The 8,944-nt window shown below is 35.7% G+C and overlaps 1 long non-coding RNA gene across 1 annotated transcript; it reads left to right on the plus strand.

Annotated features, from left to right (window-relative positions):
* The first annotated feature begins 8,189 nt into the window (after positions 1–8,189).
* LOC147897742 (uncharacterized) lies at positions 8,190–8,738 on the plus strand. Its single transcript, XR_015541720.1, has 3 exons — positions 8,190–8,293; positions 8,416–8,509; positions 8,678–8,738. It is a non-coding gene; the product is annotated as an uncharacterized LOC147897742 (long non-coding RNA).
* The last annotated feature ends 206 nt before the right edge of the window (positions 8,739–8,944 follow it).

Genomic DNA, 8,944 nt, shown 5'->3' on the forward strand with positions numbered 1-8,944 from the left:
TTTCACATTTTAAATTATAAATGTCGTAATTCAAAAATTTTAAAAAAATTTACAAATGCATTTCAAATTTATAAATATTTTATAATTATTAATATGAACGTTTTTTTATTTACTAAAAAAGCTCTATAAAAAAAAAAATAAAATTCATTTTCACATTTTAAATAAAAAATGTCGTAATTCATAAATTTCAAAAAAACATTATATTGCATTTGAAATTTAGAAATTTTTTATTAATTTTCTTTTAACCTAAAATTTAATTAAATTCTACCAAAAAGAAAATGCTACATAAAAAAAACAGAAATATTGAACATTTTCACATTTTGAATAAAAAATGCCTCATTAAACGTTTTTTAAATTTAAAATTTTCACATTTTAAATTATAAATGTTGTAATTTAAAAATTAAAAAAAAAAATTACAAATGCATTTCAAATTTATAAATATTTTATAATTATTAATATGAACGTTTTTTTATTTACTAAAAAAAGCTCTATTTAAAAAAATAAATTTAATTTTCACATTTTAAATAAAAAATCTCGTAATTCATAAATTTCAGAAAAACATTAAAATGCATTTTATAATTTTTCTTATAAACTAAAATTTAATCAAATTCTACCAAAAAGCAAATGCTACATAAAAAAAACAGAAATATTGAACATTTTCACATTTTGAATAAAAAATGCCTCATTAAACGTTTTTTAAATTTAAAATTTTCACATTTTAAATTATAAATGTCGTAATTTAAAAATAAAAAAAAAAAATTTACAAATGCATTTCAAATTTATAAATATTTTATAATTATTAATAAGAACGTTTTTTTATTTACTAAAAAAAGCTCTATTTAAAAAAAAAAAATTAATTTTCACATTTTAAATAAAAAATATCATAATTCATAAATTTCAGAAAAACATTAAAATGCATTTTATAATTTTTCTTATAAACTAAAATTTAATCAAATTCTACCAAAAAGAAAATGCTACATAAAAAAAAACCCTACCTTGACTCTCCCGCTCCGCCGGCTCCGTCCATCTCCGTCGATGTCCGTTCGTGGCTCTCCGTCGCTCGCGCAATTCCGTCGAAGTCCGGCAAATCCGAAATCGGTGGATGAGGAGGAGCTCGATCGAGGTATGCGGAATGATGGGGGTCGCTCTCCTTTTATAAGAAAAATTAGGGTTTAGCTACCTCGATCGAGGTATTCTTGACATGCCCATACATCTCGGCACATCTACCTCGATCGAGGTATTGGCATGCCACGATACCTCGATCGAGGTATTCTTGACATGCCCATACATCTCGGTACATCTACCTCGATCGAGGTATTGCCCTGCCACAATACCTCGATCGAGGTATTGTGACATGCCCATACATCTCGGTACATCCACGTCGATGGAGGTTTTGACATGCCACGATACCTCGATCGTGGTATGTTGGCAGAAGCGGGATGCCAAGTCATGTGTCCAGCATACCTTGATCGAGGTATGTCATCCGCCCTGTTGGCTGCCCTGTTGGATGGCACATACCTCGATCGAGGTATGCTGGACATGCGACCTGACCTCGATCGAGGTTGAGCTGGATTGCCACGATACCTCGAACGAGGTAGATGTGGCATGTATAGCTGGCTTGCCAGCAAGCCTCGATCGAGGTAGAGGCTCGGTCCGGTGAAAAAGCGCAGTACCTCGATCGAGGTATTGGCTTGGCTCGGTTGTGCTCGTGTGTGATTTTCATTGGAGCTTATACCTCGATCGAGGTATTGGAGACCGAAGCAAACCCTTTGTATTTTCACTCGAGCGGGTGTCACACTCACCCGAAAGTGGTCCGAAAGTGGACACCCTTAGCTTGCTACCTCCCGGTGTAATTATAGAAGTTTCTAGAAAGGAAAAAAAACTGTGGCCCAATACATCCATGAATATCTTAGTTTCTAGCATGATTTTTTTGGGGGTTGTAGCGGGTGTCCATGTGGGCATGGTAATTCTCTTCGCGTTTGTGTTTGCATTCTGGAAGGTATCTGACTTCTAGGTAGTTTTTATAATTAGAGTATTTAGGAAAAATGAAAATGATTTTTTAGAATTTTTTTTAGAATTCCATATTGCTTTCTCTTTATATAGAAAAAAAGAGGATTTTTTATATCATTTACTAGTTTGTAACTAGAAAGTGTGCAAGCTAGAGAAAATTCCCTATCTAAGAAAAATCACTCTTTGGAGAAATTTGTCCTAAATAGACAAATAAGAGATTCGTCATTGATTCCCCAAATAAGGAGTGATTTTTCTTAGATACTAGGGAAGTTTTATTAGATAGGCTATTTAGGAAATGTTCCATTTTCTCTAGTTTGCACTCTTCCTAGTTATGTTCATTTTTAACTAGTAAATGATATGGAGATTTCTATTTTTTTAGAGATTGATCAAAAGTCCCTTGTGAGCTAGTTTGTTGCCCTTCTACAAACATTAATGGATTTAGTCTTGTTGATTGGTTTTCCCTTGAGTTACAAGCCATACTTGCTTAACGTTGTGATCTAGTTACAGTCACGATATTTAAACAAAGCTCAATTTCCTCCGTCACACCCTTATGGATTCTGCGGACGTAGCTTTGGCATGATGTACTTTTTGCATGTGGGCTCTTATAAGTTGTAACGTCACATGATAGCATCGGTCTTTCTTTGGTGGATCAGTGGACCTGTTGATTCATAGAGGCAGGCCTGATAGTAGATAATTGGAAACTACATTCTCATTAATCGGGTCTATCCCCCTTCATTGTCTCTATTGATTACCATTGATGGGATACTCATTAGATAGCCACTCTTATCACCTCTACCGTAGTTGGCTGTGCAGCCTCTCAGTTGCTGGAGCTCTTAACACTTAAGTTTTGGTTGTTGATTAGCGTTCTTTTGCAATGTTCTTTTTTAAAATAAATAATTAATCATGGGAGGTATTCCACACCCATGATTGCTAATCAAGGATAATCTAAACATAGATTTAATGAAAAAGGTGAAAAAATAATTGATAGCCCTATTAACGAGAGAAAGGGAACTTGAAAATAGGGCATAACTAAGTCCGAAAAGGAAAAATAAGAGATTATTAAACCATGAATAAGAGATGCAAATCTCAGCCAAGAATGAGTCATCTTCTTCCAGATCAAAAAGTTTTAGAGGAGGGCAAAGGACAAAGGAGACATCGAAGTTCACTCGGGGGGGTCACTATGTACAAACCCTCTATATCACGTGCGTTCAAGGCCTATATTTAAAATCCCTTATCTGTAAAATTTTTCATTAATAAAATGTACCCCTTTTCTATACAAATCTGTAATTTTTTTCCAAAACTATTTAAAATAGTCCCTTATGTATATTTATTTATGTAAATTTTAGAAATAAAAAATATCCTTTTGTTGAACTCACGTGATAGAGTTACATATGATGAGTGACCCCCCCGAGGAAGTTCATGAAGGGATTGGCAATACATGGAGATAAGGTAAGGAAGACACAGGAAGATATGGCCTTTTCTTCTCACAAGCATGTGGACTATCCCCCTTGCAAATTTTTCACATAAGAAGATGGATCATCCCTAAGTGTACTTTAATTGATAATGGGTCATCCCTTGGATTATATTTGCATAGATTTGTTTAGCCCCTTCAATGAATCTCTTATACATGAGGGTATGGAGTACTCCCTTGATTTTCTTTTGATACAAGTACCCCTCTCATGAGTGCGGAATACTTCCCTTAATGGACTTTTTACACATGATCTTCAAGGTACGGACTACACTCCTTGATAAATGCATGCACTTAAGTCGTTTTCACTCTTGGGTGGACGTTTTTGCATTTTTATTGGGATTTTTTAAACATTAGAATTTGAATAGGTATCTTTGTTCTTGAGTAAAGCCCAAGTAAAGCTCACATAAAGCCATAATAAGCCAAGGAGCACATGCATTACTTGTCTTCTTAAAAGTGAACCTAAAAGTGCCATATATTTAAATGGCACTTTTAGGTTGCCATTTAAATATATGGCACTTTTGGTTGCCATTTCACAAGTAAAAATGGCAAAACATATATGGCATTTTTGGTTGCCATTTCCAAAAAATGGTGCATGTGGGAATGGCGGCGAGAAATTGCCATTTACTAAGGTAGAAATGGCACTTTTAGGCTGCCATTTCTACCTAGATTTGTAGTAGTGCTAGAATTTATAGGAGGATAATTTTGAAGGTCAAATAAGTGCCAAATCTATAGATTCGTTCAAACCACATGCGAAAAGCACTCTCCAAAAGCGATAATCTTATTCATCAAAACAATGATCTTTTGGAATAAAAATAATAATTAAAGGTGATCTAATGTATATAATATCTGTAGATATTTTATTTTATTTTTCCTTTTTGAGAGAGAGAGAGAGAGAGAGAGAGAGAATGCCTCCCCATACAAAGAATGATCAACTCTTAAGAAAGTTTTGTGTATATTAAGCTTACTCTATAGCATATACTTCAACAAGCTATTATCTGTTATTAAGGGAAATACAATGTGGGTTCTGACGTGCTACCCTACCATAAAACCAATGCCAGAGAAATGCCTGACCCTCATTAATATATGAGTATGTGGAAATGACATCAACAAAATATCTATACAAAGTTTCTTGACCATTAGACATATATAGGTATGATATTAGCCTACTAATGCACAATTTCTTGACACTTGTACACCATGCATGGCCAATAATGAGATGAAAATATGCATGCCCCACTATACAAAAGATATTTGATTCTTATGAGACTTTGTGACAATGTCATCCTTACTCGAGGAAAGGTAGTTGCAAAGTTTCATGATTATCGAACACACATATGCATAATATGAGCATGTTTATGCACAATGTGCACCATGTATTCTCAAAAAATGTGAGAAAATGTGCATGCCTCACCATATAAAGGAAGTCCAATCCTTATGGAACTTTGTCAGTATAAGGGCGTTACTCGTTCAAAGGTAGATGTTGCAAAGTTTCACTACCATCAACCACATATATGCATGATATATAAGAAATTTGATGCACAATTTCTTGACATCTGTATGATGCATTGCCAAAAATCTAAAAATGTGCATGTCTTCGCATATGAGTAATATCCAACTATTATGAAATTTTGCTAGTATATGGAACTCTCTCAAAAAAGGATCCATGTAGAGTTTTGTGACCATTGGACACATACACCTATTGGATCAGCACATCGATGCACAATGTTTTGGTTATTGTGCGTCCTATTGCATGGTCTGACCGGGTTAGAAATGAGAAAATGTGTATGTCCCAATATAGAAATGATGTCTGACCCTTATGAAATTTTGTGAGTATATGGATTTTAGTCAAACGAGTATATATGTAAAGTTTAATAAATGTTTTTTGTTTTTAATGTATAAAATATCATTCAATTTTTTAAAGAAGCCCCTTGTGAAGCTTTGAACCATGACAAACATATGGGAGTTCTATATGTCATCCTAAAAAAGACTACAAGCTTATGATATGTAGTTTTATGAGTGATATATGCATCTCAACATATGAAGGATAAGCTATCATCTCAAGATGAAGAGTGATAAGCTACCTTCTCAAGATAAAGTAGATTAAGCTTACATATAGTCTTATGTGGTACCTTGGGGGGTTCACCTCCAAAAACATTTTTGTACCACGTGCATTCAAAAGGAGGGGTATTTTAATTCCACTTTTAGAAAAAATTTAACACGATTACAATAATAGGAGGGTTTTTTAATTCAAATTTAGAAAAAATCCAATAGTTCATAAGTAAAAAGAGGTGGTTTTATTGGGGAAAGAATTTTAGTTTAGGGTTTTTTTAAATATCCCTTGAATACACTTGATACATAGGATTTCTTAGTAGTGCACCCCCCGAGTGTGGTACTTTATTATGACTTTAGAGTAGGGATGTTCACTATGTAATAACCCTATATAGCATGTGCATGTACTAAAAAAGTATCTATATACCACTTATGACCCTCAAGTTTTGCAACTCCAAAAGAAAATAAAACCCCTCTATTGAATGCATGTACTATCTTATAGATTGCTTAGTAAACTCCTTCAAGCTTTAGATTATTGATTATAGAGGCAGATATGTAGGTGTTATTAATGCAAATACTATCAAAACTACCAAATGACAAGATAGCTTTAAACATGATGACTCTTATGTCTTAAGATTTAAAGAAGAAGGTATGTTTAAGACAAAGAATTCTATAGAACTCCTCAAAAAGACTCTAAGATTACGATATGTGTTTTAATAGACTTAGTATATGCATCTCAAGATAGTGAACATAAGCTATCTAATAAGAGCCATGCAAGATACTAAGTTTGCACATATTGTTATGTGTCTCTTTAGGTGGTTATTTTAGACTTTAGATGGTTGATTATACAAGTACATATGAAGGCATTTTCTATACATGTGCTATTAAAACTATATTTAAACTATTACAAATAAATGCATGTGACTCTTATTAAATGTTAGTTTTTGATGAAGAGGTGAGTGGGATAAAAGAGGTGCATCATGGCAAGGAGTGAGAACACATGAGATGTAGAAATGAGTGTTCTCTAGATTGTGAGAGAGGTGACTCTCTCTTATAGAAATGGGAAGAGGGTGGCCTAGATCATAGGCACCTTCCCTACATTAGTGGCAATCAGTCCCTACATCAGTGGGACTGGCCTAAATCAAAGGAACCTCCCATGTGGGGGCCTTTGTGCTTACATCATCACTTAGGTCACACACTAGACACATCATAGCACTAGATGTGCCTCTACAACACACACACACACACACATGTGACTCCCCTAGATGCACACATGCACCATAGAGCAATCCCTTGATCACACTTATTTCAACAGCTATACATTAGATCATTCACTTGACTAACAAACTAGCCTAAAATACATGAAATGATAACTATTCTTGATATATTATAAAAAACCATCATAAGAAATGCTCTTGAAAGCTACTACATCAACATTAGACAAACAACCCTAAAATCTAGGTCGAAATGACCTATGTACTTTTATGGCCACTAAAAAAAAAAACATAGCTAGTCTTAGCTTCTAACACTCTTAATCGTAACTTATATTTTTCTTCCTCACCAAGTGTTAACATGGCCTTTACTTTGATTGCCACATATCCTCCCTCTGCTTCTTCTTTATACATAATAGGCCTATGATGGATGTTGAATTTAAAATTTGGTTGTGTTTAGTTCTTTTGCATATTCACAAACACCAAAGGCAATTTCACCACCTTTGTGAGCTATATGAGTGCATAGGTCACATGAGAACATCAAATTCGATTCTTCCTTTTTGACTGGTTCCATTCTTGTCTAAATTACATTTCCAAATCACCTTGAACGTCCTTTCCTTGCCTTTCGGGTAATATATTAACTTGCTCATTCCATGGTCATGATAAAACTAGCTTAACATGGTGTTAAACCTCAAAATAACAAGGTAAAGACAACGAAGTCCAAAAGAAAGCAATGAAGAGTGACAACTTGTAAGAATTCATGTTTTTAACAAACTCTATCAAGGCTGTCGCCTCCTAAAATTATTGAAAAGAAACTTTGAATCAATGAGCAAACTCTTCACTCTCTGAGTGCATCGGATTATCAAGTGTAAACCGTCATCGTAGAATTAGTGTACACTCAATGTCGAAGCGTGCGAGCTTGTCCAATTGACTATCCTATCCCGACGTCGCCCGGCGTCAGATGCGTTTATCTTTTGCTTTTCCCCATTGTTTAATCTAGCCGGATATATATTAACAGAGTCTCATCGAGCGGATAATCTGTCACCCATAACCATTGGGTTGCAATCCCATCGCAATATAATAATCGAACAGAGTCGACGGTACCCACAAACGTCCAGCCTCCATCATATAACCATCACGTCACATAATGGGACAGACGTGATGAGGGAAAATCTCCACAGTCATTCACCCCGTCATTCACCTGCTCGAAAAGCCGATGCGGCTCCGTGGTCACCTTTTGACATTTACTAAAGTCCCATCTCCAGTCGCGTCTGTCAAAAGAAGTAGTCTTGCCAAACGGGCCGTAGATGTGTGGTTCAACAATCAAGAGCATAGCTTCTTGCAGCCTTGCAGCCTCCGGCATCCTCGACGTGCCTACCGCCAATGCCCAAGCCATCGAAAAAGCTTCGCAACTTTGCGCGATGGGCCTTTTCCCTTGTCGGTAGTGTCCTCCTCCCAATAACTCATAGATATGAGAAAGTGAATGAATCCGTTGAGGCCCCCGACTCCCGACAGAGGAAGCTTCGTCTACATCCCGTTAAGGTGCCTGCAGGTTCGTTGCCTGTTCTTGTTGGAGTGGAACGCAAATGTTACGTGATAAAAGTCACCCACTTGAACCATCCTCTGTTCTCAAAGCTCCTCCACAGATCTGCTCATGAATTTGGCTACTCTCAGACGGGTGCAGTGAGGCTATCCTGCGAGACGGAGAAGTTCGAGCGACTCGTTAGCGTCGTCAACTGCAGCAATGCATCCGGTGCCTGCGAATCGTGTGAGTTGATCTGACTACCCACGTTAGATTGAAAGCCATAGCTACATTTTATGCTCAGGACGGCTGCGCCTTGCGAACGTGTTTTACCTCAAACCAACGGAAACTAAAACGTAAGAGAATCGTAAAGATAGAATTCTCAAATATATACCTTGCACGTTTTTTGTACAGGAATTGTCGGTATTGTGCGTTGGTCTTGAGGAGCGGAGCAAGTTTCAAAATCCCATATTTTCACTAGCATGTACTTCACTTTCACTCAAATTTAAAGAAAATAGAGGATTTCATAGACACCAAGAATAAATGTTGAACTTATAACTGTTAAAGAATATATTTAAAGAATAAATAGAGGAATTCATAGACACCAAGAATAATCTTGATGATCGTTGGATTTTTTTAGTCAGTTGCGATTGGGCAGTTAATCCTCACGTTTCCTGAACT

This window comes from Dipteris shenzhenensis, chromosome 10 (genome assembly GCF_047967505.1).
Source record: "Dipteris shenzhenensis isolate YYH24624 ecotype China chromosome 10, Dip_SZ_1.0, whole genome shotgun sequence".
NCBI classification, from domain to species: domain Eukaryota; kingdom Viridiplantae; phylum Streptophyta; class Polypodiopsida; order Gleicheniales; family Dipteridaceae; genus Dipteris; species Dipteris shenzhenensis.